The following is a 15,954-nucleotide window of genomic DNA, read 5'->3' as shown; positions in this document are numbered from 1 at the left end:
AACCCATGAATTTGCACATTGCACCTTATTAGTTATTAGTGGAGCGTGTGTGGTTAACCGACACACTAATATGGGACTAATATTGTTGCTAATGGGTGTCTCGTAAATTATCATTGATTAATGGAGCGTGTGTGGCTAACCGGCATATTATTTAGATGATAAATGATATCGAGAGTACCAAGCTAATTTACATGGTTATTCACATCTCGTTCGTGATCCTCGGCATCACAGTCATAAAGTGAGAGCATAATCGATATTAAACATGTCATTGAATAGTTCAATGAATCTCAAAGATCTAGGAGTTTTAGTAATATTGAAATTGGTAAATGCCTTACCTACCTTTAAATAATTTGCAATTGGATTACGTCATCCCTCTTCTGAATTGTGAATTATTTAGTTGGATCCTAGCCTTAATTTAAATTTTGGGTTAATACTTAAGGATTAAAATCAACCAACTTGAATTCTGTTTTCTCCTATTATAGATGTCAAGTTCTAACAATAATGGTATTCCTCGTTCTTATGGAAATGTTTTTCCTTATGAAGATGATCTTCCACATGTTGATCAAGGTGAAAGAATGTTCCCTTCTTCGAACAATGGTGGAACTCGAGATCACTTCTCCAACTCTTCCTCCTCCTCCTCCTCCTCCAGTGGCTCTCCCTAAGACAAGTCTTCTTCAAGTTGAAAAGTACGGAGTTACTCAAGCCCTATTGGCATGCAAACATCAAGATGGAAAGTCTATGTGTGCGCATGTCCTGAAAATAAAATCGCACATTGACAGATTGGGGATGCTGGGTGTCGTTTTCCTAAGGAAGCTAGTCATTGACTTGGTTCTTCTTTCGCTTCCTGAGTCATATAGTCAGTTCATCAAAAACTACTATTTGAGGGCCCATGACGTGACCCTAATTGATCTAACATATATGCTAATTGTTGTTGAAGCAGAAATGCTTAAGAGCACAAGTCAAGCAAATATGTTTGAAGGATTTGTCTCCTAAATTTCCATGGACATTGACAATGGCAACATTGGTATTCCAGAAAAGGTTTCTCTTCCCAATGGAAAGGGATCGGCCAAGGTCAAACTATTTGACCATATGGTAAAGAGAAATGCTAGTTCTGAGATAGTCCCACGTGTTATTCCTGAAAGGTCCATATGTTTCTATTGCCAATTGAAGGGGCATTGGATGCGAAGCTGCCCAAACTACCTGAAAGATCTTAAAGATAGTAAAGTCAAGTCATGTGACTCTACTTTAGGTACATCCACTATCTAATTCGTAGATTCTTAATACATGATGTGATAGTCACATTTTGATGTTTTACAGGATCTAAGAGAAAGAATGAAGCTTTAGAAGAGTAAGCTGAATTTGATCGTGAGAGATGGATTTCAGTCGCATAGTTCGATGATCAGATTTATGAACCATTGCTTAGGAGTTATGATAGATTGCTTAGGAAATATTTAGAAACATAGTTTTCATATATTTGCAGTCTAAGGAAAAAAAATTCAGCTTATTATCAATAAAGTGAATTTATGTTTTATCTAGTTTACTTTATATGTCCTTGCAATGGCATTTATGAAAATTGGTGGTTATATTTCTATTATTAGCAATGTTAAGAGTGGATTTGATTCTTAATTATGTCATTTGTGGAAATGTCATAATCTACCAAGTGAAAAGGAAATCTCATCACCCAAGTTTCAATTGGACAGAAACTTAGAATCATACAATTCGAATTGTATGATGTATGAGAATCTATATCTTTGGAAGATTAAGACTAATTCCTTGATCACATGTTTATGTGAGTCAAGTGAAGGACTAAAAATATAGTACACATTGATGTGGACTATTTAGATCCACCACAAAGGACGATAAGTCTATTCGTCATATTTTACTGATTTTTCAGTAAATATGGTTGTGTTTATAAGATTAAGCATAATTCTGATAGTTTGAAAAGTTTCAAAGAGTGGCGGAACGAATAAGAAGAATCTGTTAGGCAGAAAGATAAAAGTGTCTCCAATATGAAAGGAAAGGAAATTACTTTAGTATTATATTTTATGATCATCTTAATGGTCATGGAACTATATCACAATTGATCCTCAAAGAATGTATTAGTGCAATTGTTTGACTAAGAAGAGGAATCAGATACTGTTGAAATGGTTCAATCAAGAGATGAATCATACTTTGTTTCTGATCAAGTTTTAGAGTCATACTCTAGGTACTACAAATCATATCCTGGAGATTATTCTATACTAAGTAGGTTTATAACACCTCATGAAATTTTGAGTAATAATGTTTTTTTACTCTGACACATTTGGAATTGGTAGTTGTAATGTTTTGGTTAAAACAAAATATGGACTAAGACCAATTCCATGAGATGTTTTCTTGTCAAGAATCCATACTAACTTTTGAATATTTGTTTTTTCTTGTCAAGGAATGCTCCTTAACAAAAAACTTATATGTCAAGAAGTCAGTGGGAGTCTTATTGATCTTGAAAGGTTTCAAGAGTCAATCAAGAATAAACCTTTTAGTTATCACTAGCACACGACCTAAGGTTGATAACCTTTCATGTTCACTTGACACATTATTGTTTCTGTGCACATTCATGTTGAGTTGGCAATGCTTATGAGTACTATGGTTATCATTTGACTATAAAAGGAAGATCACGTTGGTTAGTGAAAGTACATTGATCAATATGGATGAACTGCTTTAACAATATGGAAGCACTGATAGGCCCTTGTGCTACCAGAAGGCAAGAAATTACGAATAAGCAAAGTTCAGTCCATGAAAGCTAATTTTGAATTTGGTTTTGTCATAAACCTTATCTTATGATTGTAGGTTGGAAATGACAAACTCAAATGGATAGGAACACATACAACATAAAATCTAGGTGGAAAAAGGTTTCGCTCTAATTTATGAAAATGATCATGAGGAAACACTTTCGCTAGGGGATTTTAAATCTGATTAATATCATTATGGTTAGTAGTTGTGATAATTGCGTTCTCAAATTCGCATATGATTACGACATCCCTTTTTATAGTTCGAATTGTGAGAAATAGCAAGAAATAATTTGAACCTTCAGGACTTATAGCTATAAGTTCTGAAATGGTTTAAACACACACATATGCTATCTAATGAAGGTGTATAAGCTTAAGAAGTCTAGTTGAAGAATTATCTAAGCATTACGTATCGGGAATCTTCACGTTAGTAAGAAAGTCAAAGAGCATTGATTTCTAGAAGTCTAGTTGATTTCTGGGTACATGTCAAAGCTAGTGGGAGCATAATTGTTATTCTAGTGGGAGCACAATTGTTATGCTAAGTGTTGCAAATTAGCAATTTGATTATAGGAAACAATGTTTACAAATTTGCACGTTGCAAAGTTTCGTAATTGTTTCGCTATGATAAGCTTTGCGGAGAAGGCACTCGTACTTCATTTCAAATCTAAAAGTTTAGATTGAAAGTTTAATAAAACTTAGTCTTGGATATATATGAATATCATGTTGAAATGATTCAACATAGGAAATTCGATATATGGAAATATTATAGCAAGAGGCTATCATGCCTTTATGTAAGATATTATGTATCGAATCATGTGTGCTTCGGATAAAGGATTGATTACATATGTTATAATATTCACTTGTTCTGGTTTTTTTTTTCAAATGCCTAGGGCATTAAGAGGGAAAAGGACTAGAACAGGATGTGAATAAAGTTGTTAAACAACTGTCAAGAACAGTCTGAGGTTTACCAAAATATTGGTTGCTTGTGGACAGTTGGAAGTATAGTAGCATTTGGACGAACCATATTGACATAATTCTGAGTACATGTGATTCTTGTTCAGAATTGATGGTGGGAGCTGGTTATTGAAATCTACATGTGAATTAGAAACTTTAATGCATGGAAGGCGTTCAAGAAATGTATCTTGAATTTGAAACTTCATTTCCATGGAATTGTTTTTAGGAACAAATCTCCAATGGAATATTTTGTAATATCGTTGGCTAAGTCTTTGTGACTTTGAAGCCTCGACATCACAAAAGGATCACTGCATGTAAGGTTGAACTCTAACATATTTGGTAGTAACAAAAATTTGAAATTGTGAAATGAGCATCATTGGGATAGTGTCCAATCGATCTTCACACAAAGGAAGGACCATAGAGAAACATAGTATGCATGTTTAGAACATGGCATGACTAATGTTTAATTCAAGTATTTAGTTGATTAATCCAAACATTATACAATTAATAAAGTCTAATTAATATGGTGATTAAATAATAAATGTTTTATTTATATTCAATAGTTTGAGACCATAGTTAATTAGGTTATTATTGTGTTTCACTTTGCATGTTTTACTTCCGGAATAATTGGATTATTAAAACATCCACAGTCGCTTGTACTTTTGGAAGTAAGTAGCGAATTAAGACTGTTAATGAACTGAACTGCAGATTGTCTATGGAGATTAGACATAGCAATGGTTTTGCTGCAATGTTCATGAGTACTTGGAAATGGGGATTTGAAGTATTGGATTAACCTACGCTCAGAGAATTACTTCATGGATTTTATCACGAGTAATCTTGAGACGATAATATCTTATATTATTGAAACAGATATATATGAGTTGTTGTTTGCAAGTCAGTTGTGAATTGATAATAAGTAAACGCATCAGTAACTTGATGTTATAAAACATATTGTTGTGCGTGATATGGGGAGTAAATAGTACAAGCATATAAGTCGAAGTTTATCCGTTCCTTTTGCCTTAACGGGAAAACCGATATATGTGGGCCCTCGATGATTTGATTATGACATCTAAAGCGCTTGGCCAAGCCTGGACTGAATTGATGTGTTCAATTAGTAGTTTGATATCAGTCGTCATAAATCAGAAATCGGGAAACAAATCTTGGATAAAGAGATTGTATATAATCCATGTCTCATGTCCATACGATATCTTGTAGAACGGAGGAATATTTGACCACTTATCTAAGGACACGTTACTAACTAGGTCAGAGTTCGACAACGGCTTTTGGTAGCTACAGTTTACTAATCAATTTGGCAGTTATACTGGCAGGTATAGTTATTAGACTTATCCAAGTGGGAGACTGTTGGATTAGGTGTCTAAGCCTATAACTATAATTGGTATAAACTTGAATTGATAGTAGCACAATTGTTTTGGGTTGCCTTCAAACGTGACAATTGAATAGGATAACTTTTAGAGAGAGAAGAATGATTTATTAATTTATTACTTGGTTAATAAATTAATTAGAAATCAAAATAAATGATTTATCAATGTATTATGGAAATAATATATTAATTAGAAATCATATTGTTTAATTAATATTTAATCAAAAAATAATTTGGAATTAATTAAAAGTGCAGGGACTAAAGGTGACAATGTTCAATAGTTGAGTATTGGACAATTCTAGAACCTCCCTAAAGAGGGCGTGAAATCTAGAGCGTCCTAGGGTTTCTTGGGCTCTAAGGGTGCCTTGGATGCCTTAGGGAGGAAGTTAAGGGATTAGGGTTATCCTGGATATACCTGCCTTATCCAATACCTTCCTAACACCTATATAAACCCTCATTAGGGTTGAATTTGTAAGAAATTGGGGTATAGAAAGGCTTTGAAATTCTGAGAATTATGGATTCACTTTCAGATTAAAGTATTTGGGTGGTACTTCGAATCTTTAATCAGATAAGACTCAGAACTGAGAGCAAGAACATAAAATATGGTTGTTATGAATTTCATGAATGTTGTTGTACCAGGAAAATGATGACCAAAATGATTAAGTAGTTCATTTGTCTGAAAATTGTCAAGGCAGTTTTCTTTGTCCAAATAACTACTCCAACTCTCAAAACCAATAACAGTCACTAAAACCTGATCATTAATAAAGTTCAAGTTTGACCAAGGGGTATTTTGGTTATTTTGAATGGTGTTTGAGAATTGGTCATTTGGATGAATAGGTGTCAGTTAGAGCTGAGATTCGGAGTCGGGACCTTATCAATTATTTTTCAAACTGTGAGGTGAGTTTTCCTCACTGTACTTACAGGTCGAAGGCACCAAGGCCGACCCATTTGATTGATATCCTGCTATACATTGATATGTTGAGTTTGAGATTGATGATATTAGGTCCATTAGCATGGACCAGACAGCTCTGGCGTTCCAGCCTTGCCTGGTGTGCTCCTGACAGCCCTGCCTGACTTTCCTTTGCCAGCCTTGCCTGGTGCTCCCTTGCGATCCCTGCCTGGCGTTCCCCTGCCAGCCATGCATAACGCTCCCTTGCCAACCTTGCATGGCGTTCCCTTGCCAGCATTTTATGGCGCTCCCTTGCCTAGCGCTCCATTGCTAGCCTTGCATGGCTCTCCTTTGTCGGCCTTTCCTGATGCGCGCCCGCTAGCCTTGCATGGTGCATGACTGCCGACCTCGCCTGGCGCCTCCGGGCGACCTTGCCCAGCTCCTTGCTAGCTAGGACTGAATTTGGCCTGGCCCAAGGCCTGACCTAATTACCCTTGACCTAATTGTCCGCTATAAAGTGAACAATATCTCCTCCATGGAGGGGGATCTTTCCGTTTGGCTCAGCCGCTACCCTAGACTCCAGCCGGGTGCCTCAGCTGCCACCCTCCGCTTTCAACCACCATATATCACCCCTAACACCAAGATGGTTCTCTCCAACTACGGAGAACCATATCATCTCTACCAATCGAGTTAACTTGATCATCGGAGCCTGCTCCCGGGGCACAGTCCCTGGGGGGGGGGGGGTTCTAACGACTTTGATTTGTGATGTCCAGATCTCCGCCACACCAGAAGACCAGAAGAGATGTTGGAGGTCGATGTCACATCATTTGGCACCATCCGTAGATTTGAATGAGCAACCACCATCTCGCTTGGTTTCAAGTTCATTCCTACCATCATTTGTTTAGATTCGCTTGGCTCTTGCCAAGATCTTTTCAAATCTGATTAGCTATCCCTCCGATCTCTCAATCTAATGCGTTCTATCATCAGATTTCCTAATATGCTTAATGTTTTTATTCATATCTATGGATTTGTTTCGTTTTTAAGCTTAGATCTTTAGATCTGCTTTAGTTTTTGTTCATTCAAACAATTTTCAAGTTTACAAAGGCATTTCAGATTAGTTTTGTCTTTCTTTTTGGTGACCCATTTAGCAAGTTGGGGTGAAAAGAAATTTTTATAAGTTTATCCTTTTATCAAGTTCATATTACTAAGAAAATCGTTTTTAGTTAAGATTTTCTATGACAACTTCACTACCTGCATCAGCTATTTGTAAGCACAGCTGGGATGTTTGTACATTTCAAAAAAAATTTGAGTTCTTACCCCACCTTTGTTCACATTTTTGGTGTTTTTTTAGAAGCTTAGAGAAGGAAACCGGGAATTTTTCCAGATCTATTGCTTGTTCATATTTTGATGGCTTGTTGAGCAATGTAAAGAGAAAAAAAGTTTTATGAGAAGAAAACTTCATAAGATTCGTTTTTGTTTTTATCTTGGGGTTTTGTCAACAAGTTTGAGAAGAAAAGAATTTTCCTTGTTGATTTGATGTTTTCTTTAGAAACTTTGCAAAAAAGGAGGAAGTTTTGATGGGTTTTTACCCTATTTTTAGTTCACATATTTTCATAAATCACCTTTAGTTTATGATTTTTTGTGTGCAACTTTACTCAAGGTGTTTTGAAAATTGGATAAAGAAATATGTTTTTATAAGTATTTATCTTTTCCTTTGTTCATATATTATCAAAAATTCAATTCTAGTTGAGGCTTTCTATATGCAATACAATTTCTTCAAACATTTTGTTTGCAAACACTATTGTGTTTCTTGTACACCTTATAAAGCTCCTAAAAAATTGTATATTCCTTTCACCAAAATACAACCGTATCTATCCCACAAATTTATCCTATCTATCCCACAGTTTAAGACGTCTGATACAACAAAAAAAAAGAACAAAATTAAGGCGGGCCCCATCATTTTTCACTCCTTCCTTGGAATTGCCAGCCATGGCCCGTTTACGTTTTCCCCAGCTGGACCAGCTCTCATCAGCAGAAGCCTCCGGCACAACCTCACTGATCGCCACCAACCAGATCACAAGCTTTGGCGAAGAAACCCGAAGATGTCACAACTCGAACTGCAATTGTCGACCATCGCCTCCTGTTTATTGATCCTCCGTCCACTGGTCCAAAGTATCGCCGGCCGAATGACTGTTCCAAGCAACACGCCCTGGCACCGTGCGAACCTCTAAACATTGCCATTTGCCTCCTGTTCTGATGAAGTTTTGACAGTAACCTTCACCCCGTTACCAATAAATCCATCTAATATGTTGGACTCACTTCACGCATCACCATCGTTCGACTATCTCCTTCGACATCAGCCACCGCCAACCGGAGTAACAACACCTCCGAGACGACAGAAACTCCAACAACAGTGGCCTTCTACCCCACCTCCAGCCGCAACCAAATACCCTCAATTCGTCAATGGGAATCAAAACCACAACATTCCCAGCCATCCCAGTCACCAACTACCCGAGCATCTCCGAAATACCACAGCTTCGGCGAAGCAACATCCGTTGGCCCTCTGTTTTCTCGATTCGCCAACGCCTGTTACGCCCTCACCACCCGAAAACCATAGTAGCTTCAATGTCGGCCGTTATCACCTTCAAACCGCCTGTCATCGCTGATCAATCTCTGAACCATCACCAATCCCGATCGCGGATGTTAGTTTCTATAACCGCTGACGACAGCTGAAGCCAATCCATCTCCGACCACCGATAGCCTTCAACTGATGACCACCAGATTTGGCGCTGCCGGCGAACTCGTAGCGCCTGTTTTCCTCAATATCCGACGAGTTCCGACGAAGGGGCCACCATCTCTAGTCGCCTGTTTTATTTTGGAATCGTGACAATGATACTAGGGCTTAGTTAGATACACACGTAAAAAAAAAGAGGAAGGAGTTGGGATGATAATCTATAAATGGACTAACATTTATAGATTGGGCTGTTTTTCTCATATGTTCTCATGTTATTGGGCTGCCAAAATTCATTTTTTTTTGTCTCTTTTCAAGTTTGATCCTTAATGTTGTTGGGCTACTCCACCAAAATAAAAATGATTTAATTTTACAAAAACAAAATATCGGTCGCTTGATGCTCCAATGCTACGCTTCCGCTCAACAAAATACCTATTCAGAGCATGTTCGGGTCAGATCCACTCAACGTTCTCAAAAAAGGGGGAATAGTAGTACACTTCCGCTACTATACGAAGTGTTTCGAAAAATGATCATGATAAAAAGACACAAATTGAAAGCAGATGTCAGACACACACCGACCTTCTCCGAATACAAGTACAAACGAATGAGGCTCAAACATGCAAGCACAAGCCAATATCATCTATTCGTTCTCACTCCCCATACTTTCTAAAAAAGGGGGAGCAGAAGGGTTGGCACAACACTACGCAGAAGTATTATTCCAAGCAAAGGGCCGAACTACAAAACGAGCTGACAATGTACACGATTGTGCATCACCGGGAAAAGATTAGTGTTACGAACGAAGGAGAAACTTCACAGCCCAACCCTCAGTGGTTGCGTTGCCTGGATCCCAACAGCCTCTCTGTACAACTCTCATCAACTTCAATGCCAAGTCCCGACCAACAGTACCACTGCATAACTCCCGACAAACAACCAAGACACAGAGGCACCAATTATCACTACGATTAGTGATGCAGCAAAGCATCAGGTGCCATTACACTTCAACCCGGACTGATCACCCAGGCTAGGCACATAGATTGTAGGCTGCTACGCCCAATCTTCCAAGGCTCAACACCCTTTCCTCAATTCGCCTGGCTTCTCAGTCTGACTCATTCTAGCGGCAAGCTCCGCCTGCAAGGTTAAACAGCTTTTCCTCGAGTCGCCTAGCTTCTCAGCCCGACTCCATTCTAGCGGCAAGCTCCACTTTCAAGGTTCAACACCCTTGCCTCGAGTCGCCTGGCTTCCCAGCCCGACTCCATTAGAGCGGCATGCTCCGCCAGCAAGGCTCAAAGGCTCGCAACTTTTTCTCACATGATTCCACGCTACGCTCCCCCGTGTGATGCCTTTGCGATCGTTGGCTGCTAAACCCGATCTTCATGCGATGCTCTCCCATGTAACATCTCCATGATCATTGTCTACTAAGCCCAAGCTATTCTTCTAATCCGTGCAACATAAGTCGCACATCGTCGTGCATCATAACTTTATACCATGCCTAGCACCACGCTTTTGGTGTTTCTTCTCCCACAATCATCATGGTTTTCTTGCACTCGGACGATCAATAAAGCGTCTTCTACACTACATCCTACTATAGTGAGGGTACCTCTCAACAAGAATGTTATCATGGCAGCAGCCCTACTACATACAACCCTTCAGCATCTTCATTGACTGGCCCTCGGTGACGACTTTGCTGTGCATTCCCTACCTATAGCCTCGTTACTTATCCCTCAACATCTCTATTGACTGGCTCTCGGCAATGGTCTTGTTGTGCAACCCTTACCTATAGCCTCGCTGCTTATCCCTCAGCATCTCTGTTACCTGGCTCTCGGAAACGGTCTTGCTGCGCAACCCCTACCTATAGCCTCACCGCGTATCCCTCATGTAACACTTGGATCGTGGTATGTTCCTTATTTACCCTTTATGTTTAATTTGTTGCAATAATGGTCCTTGGAGTAGTATGTGGGGCGTACCACATGGTACGCTTAGCATACTAGCTGAGAAGCTAGTATGCTGGGCGTATCACATGGTACACTTAGCGTACTAGCTAAGAAGCTAGTATGTGGGGCGTACCACATGGTACGCTTAGCGTACTAGATGAGAAGCTAGTATGCGGGGCGTACCACATGGTACCCTTAGCGTACTAAGGTAATGTTGATCATGGATGCGAGGCCTCGTACGCTTGGCATAAAAGGGTTACGCTTAGCGTACTCGGAGTTTAATGAAACCCTAATTTAAGGGTGTTGCAACCTATATAAAGACGTTAAGTCCCTAGGGCTGGCCTCTTTACCAGCCTCCATTTCCCTAAAACCCTAAAATCGACCTTTAGCCTTCATTGTTGTGCTTTCGAGCTTTTAAGAAGAACTTGGAGCTTGTTTTGCTCATTTTGAAGAGATTGAAGAAGGTTGAAGGTGCATAACTTGGTGGGAAGCTTAGAGATCCAGAATCATCACTCATTTTGCAAGCTTTTTAAGGTATCAAGTTTATGCCTTGGATTTTGAATGCTTAGATCTCTTTATGTCTTGATTTTTATGCTTTTGGTCCCTTTTTGGGTTGGTTGATGAGTTAAGACGTTTGTGGGGATTGCCCTTTTAGATCTGAGCATGTTATGAGGTTCTTAAGCATAAAGGTGCAAGCTTTATGGGGTTTATGGTTACATGCATGCATTAAGTCACCTATTAAGTCCTTCTTAGCTTTAAGAGCTTCATTAAGCCATGCATGCATGTAAATTTAGCAACTTTACGTGATAAATTAGCTCAAGGAAGTCAGATATAGTTTTTGCAGTAAAGTCTTTATGGAATAAGATCTGAATAAGGTAGATGGCTGAATGCGAGGGTATGTTGGGCGTACAAGTAGGCATGCTTGGTGTACAAGCCCTAAGGCAAGTACGTTGCACGTACGAGTTGAGTACACCCCGCATACTGAGTAGAGTGGGCCTCAAATCGTTTGGGCTTCGGTTTGGGCCATTCTTTTAGGCTTAGTGGTTTAGGGATTCGTTGGGCCATCTGATTTCAAGTGCTTTGGTCTAGGAATATTATTGGGCCTTGGGTTAAGGCTGTGGAAGGGATTTGGGCCCAATTTGGAAAATTGGGCCTTGTTTGGGCCTTGTATGATTAATTGGTTATTAGGCATTTTTGAACTATAGGTTTGGGCCTTAGTATTGGATCGAACTAGATAAGGGGTAAAATGGCCTTTTTACCCTAGCCTCGGGCTCATGGTTATGGTTTGGAATCCAATTATTAATTGGATGTTATTTGATATTGATAGCTCGGGGATTTGTCGGACCAGCAGTCAGGGATTTATCAGTGTGACTCAATAGCTCGAGGTGAGTTTCCCCGCTGTGTTTAGCGGGTCGAAAGCACCAATGGCGGCCCATGATTATGCTATGTTAGTATGCTAGTTGTCAGCGTGACTCTTGCATGTGTTATGTACTTGTATGCTTACCGGGCGGGGCCCGATGACCATTTTGTATGCTATGTATCTTTGTGATTAATGCATGTGTATGTGTTTATTTCGATATATGTTATATATATGTTGGGCGGGGACCGATCTATATACCGAGCGGGGTTCAAAGTCGGGCGGGGATCGATGACGGGCTGGACCAAGTAGTGACCTAATTACCCTTGACCTAATTTTCCCCTATAAAATGAACGTTATCTCCTCCTTGGATGGGGATCTTTCCCCTTGGCTCAGCCACCGCCCTAGACTCCGGTCGGGTGGCTCAGCCGCCATCCTTTGCCTTCAGCCACCATACACCACCCCCAATACCAATATGGTTCTCTCCAGCTAAGGAGAACCATCTCATTGCTACTAGCCGATCTAACTTGATCGTCGGAGCCTGCTCCCAGCGCACAGTCCCTAGGGCGGTTCTAACGACTTTGCCCTATGATGTCCATATCTCTGCCGCACCAGAAGGCCAGAAGAGATATTGGAGGTCGATGTCGCCTCAGAGATAGGTCTGAATGATTATATGCTTAGACCGGTAGATCTGTAGGACTACCTGTGATTTTGTATGCATGATTATTTGTATGTTGCTTATGTTTGTTATCTGTTATATGTCGACATAGTGTGTTGGGTTGAGGTTGTACTGCTTTGTGCTATAGCCAACAATCCCGGGAGCATTCCAAATATGAGTTGAGGGCCGGTAAGCATGCGAGACTCATACTGAGGGCTCAAGAGGATTCTAGATACGAGCTGCGACCCGGTTGGCATGCCAGACTCGTACTGAGGGCCTGAGGGTATTCCAGTCCGATGACTGAGTGGACCCGTTTTATATTTGCATTCCAACCTAGGATATTCCATCTCGAGGATGACTGGACCTGGAGGTTGATTAGGCATGGGGTATTCCAACCTGATGGTTGATTGGACCCGACATGTTGGTGATATGTTATCTGTTTGTGTGTTGGTACTTTGGGGGAACTCGCTAAGCTTTAGCATACTGTTTTTAGTTATTATTTCATATACTTTGGATGATCGCGGGAAGGCGAAGGCATGACCGTACACATCCTCTATCTATGACTTATGATTTTGGAATACTCTGATATGGATAAACAATTTGGAAACAATGATTTTGTAAACATTTTATGACTATGGGTTGTTTTTAAAATTTTAAATTTGTTGTGACTTTTTGGATGTTACAAGTTGGTACCAGAGCCTTGGTTTGAGTGAATTGGAGGAACACCCATGTGAATCCAGTCTCAAACTAAGGGAATGAAAAGGTTTTAAAAATGATTTTCAAATTTTTTTTCAAAATAATCAAGAGAGGAGGTGATGTATACGATCAGCCAGAGTCAGTAAGTAGACCCCAAGTTACCACATTGTTATTTGATATTATGATATGTTAGAACAACATGCTAGTGATAGGCTAGGGATCTTCAGGAATTGCATAATAGAATTGTCTGATTATATGATGCCTGATAGCCTAGGGTTTCCTTATGTGAAATTGACATCATTACTGTAGTTGCTTAGTGTATGCAATAAAATTGTACATAACTAAGATTATATAGCCTGGAAATGTTGATTTAGCCTTATTTCCTATTCCTTGTTTAGTTGTGGGCTTAGGGTAGAATATGTTGGGTCCTATGTACTCTAACATTCCTATGGTGCACATACAACCCTAATGCTTTGGATCTAAGTTTTCTCTAATTATACATGCAACATTGTTTTTCCAAAGCATAAAGCCTAAAGTAGCATGCAAGGTAACAATTTAAATCATAAAACAGCTAGAGGATTACCTTGTATAGTAGCTTGCTTGTCTTTGACCTTTAGAAGCCTAGCACCTCAAGTGTGATGCCTCAAATGTATTATAACAAACCAAGAACAAGAGGATGGACTTTAGATAGAGGCTTGGGAGCTCAAAATCGGCTAGCAACTCTTAGTATGCATGGGGTAGGAGATTATTTTAGGTGTTAGGGGTTTCTTATATAGTTTAGGTTTACATCCATGCAAACCCTAGCCCTCCATGACCCTTCATATTTCATAGGCCCTTTGGTCTAAACCTTTATGGACTTGCATATAGGTTTAGTCCAACTCTAATCAACATGGGTCATGAGTCCAAATACAAGAATTACTGTTTTACTTAATTAGTCCCCGTAACTTAATTAATATATTATACTTATAATATATTAATAAATCACAATAACCTCTTCTTCAAGTATCCATCCTATCAAATTGTTCGAGAGTGTTACAACCCAAATGGACCATGCTATTATCGGGTCAAGTACATACCAATTATAGTTATGGGCTTAGTCACCTAATCCAACAGTCTCCCACTTGGATAAGTCTAATAACTATAATTGTCAATGTTCTTCAAAACATGAGTAGCAATCGTAGCTCTCTAAAAGCCAATGTCGAAACCTGACGCGCCATTTAGATAAGGGATCATATAATCCTCTGTTCTTCAAGATATCATGCGGACAAATACATGGAACATAGTCATACTTATTGTCCAGCAGTTTGTTTCCCGATTTCTAATTTGTTCGACATAAAACTTAATTGAACACATCAATAGAGTTTTGACCGGGCCCGACGCATATGTCAAAACCAAATCATCGAGGGGCCTAAGATATAACTTTTAATCCTCTTAGGATAAAAAGGAACAAATAAACTTCGACTTATATGCTTGTACTAACTATCAGTTAAATCATACACAATAACACGTTTTATAACATCGAGTTACTGATGCGTTTTCACATTATCAATGCACAACCAACTGATAATTGCCAACTCATATATCTTGGTTTGAAGATTATACAATATTATCATCTCACAATCACTCGTGATAAATTCCATGAAGTGATTCATGTGAGTGTGGGTTGATCCAATACTCAAATCTTATTTCAAGAGTACTCATGAATGTTGTAGCAAACTTTTGCTATGTCTAACACCTTAGACAATCTTACAAACCCTTCATGACAGTCTACTTACATAACCTACTTCCAAAGTATGAACGACTGTAGATAGTTTGAATAATCTTATTATTCTGGAAGTCAAAACATGCAAAAGGAAACAATAGTAAATAATTGACACAAGATAGCAACTTTACTTATAAATAAAAAACACCTTTTATTCAATCATCAAATGTCAATTACATTTTAACTATTACAAGTTTCTAAATATCTATCTTATCATTAAAACTAATATCGTCCTTCAGCCTAATGCACCTTGCGTGCAGCAAGTGCTTATCCTTGTTGAGTCCCTTGGTAAGGGGATCTGCTGGGTTCTTCTCCGACGATATTCTCTTCGCCATGAGTAATCCTTCTTCTACTTGATGTCTTATAAAGTGATATTTCATGTCGATGTGCATGGATCTGCCATGATCCCTTGGTTCCTTAGCTAAGGCAACTGCACTTTCATTATCACAGAAAATATCCATAGGCTCCTTTACAACTGATACGACTCCAAGGTCTCCAATGAAGTTCTTCAGCCATATTGCCTCCTTTGTTGCTTTGCTTGCTGCTGTGTACTCTGATTCGCACGTTGAATCAGCCACAGTTTCCTGTTTGGAACTTTTCCATGTTATCACTCCTCCATTCAGGGTAAATACCCAGCCCAACTGAGAGCGGAAATTATCTTTGTCGGTCTGAAAGCTAGCATCATTGTACCTTGTCACTCTTAAGTCATCATTCCCACCGAGGGTAAGGACCCAGTCATTAGTTCCTCCGCAGGTACTTAAGAATGTTCTTTACCGCAGTCCAGTGAGTTCTACCAGGATTCCCTTGATATCTGCTGACCATGCTCAAGG

The sequence above is a fragment of the Lactuca virosa genome, chromosome 5 (genome assembly GCF_052849685.1).
Source record: "Lactuca virosa cultivar CGN04683 chromosome 5, Lactuca_virosa_CGN04683_v6, whole genome shotgun sequence".
NCBI lineage: Eukaryota > Viridiplantae > Streptophyta > Magnoliopsida > Asterales > Asteraceae > Lactuca > Lactuca virosa.
Note: the sequence above shows the minus strand (reverse complement) of the source record.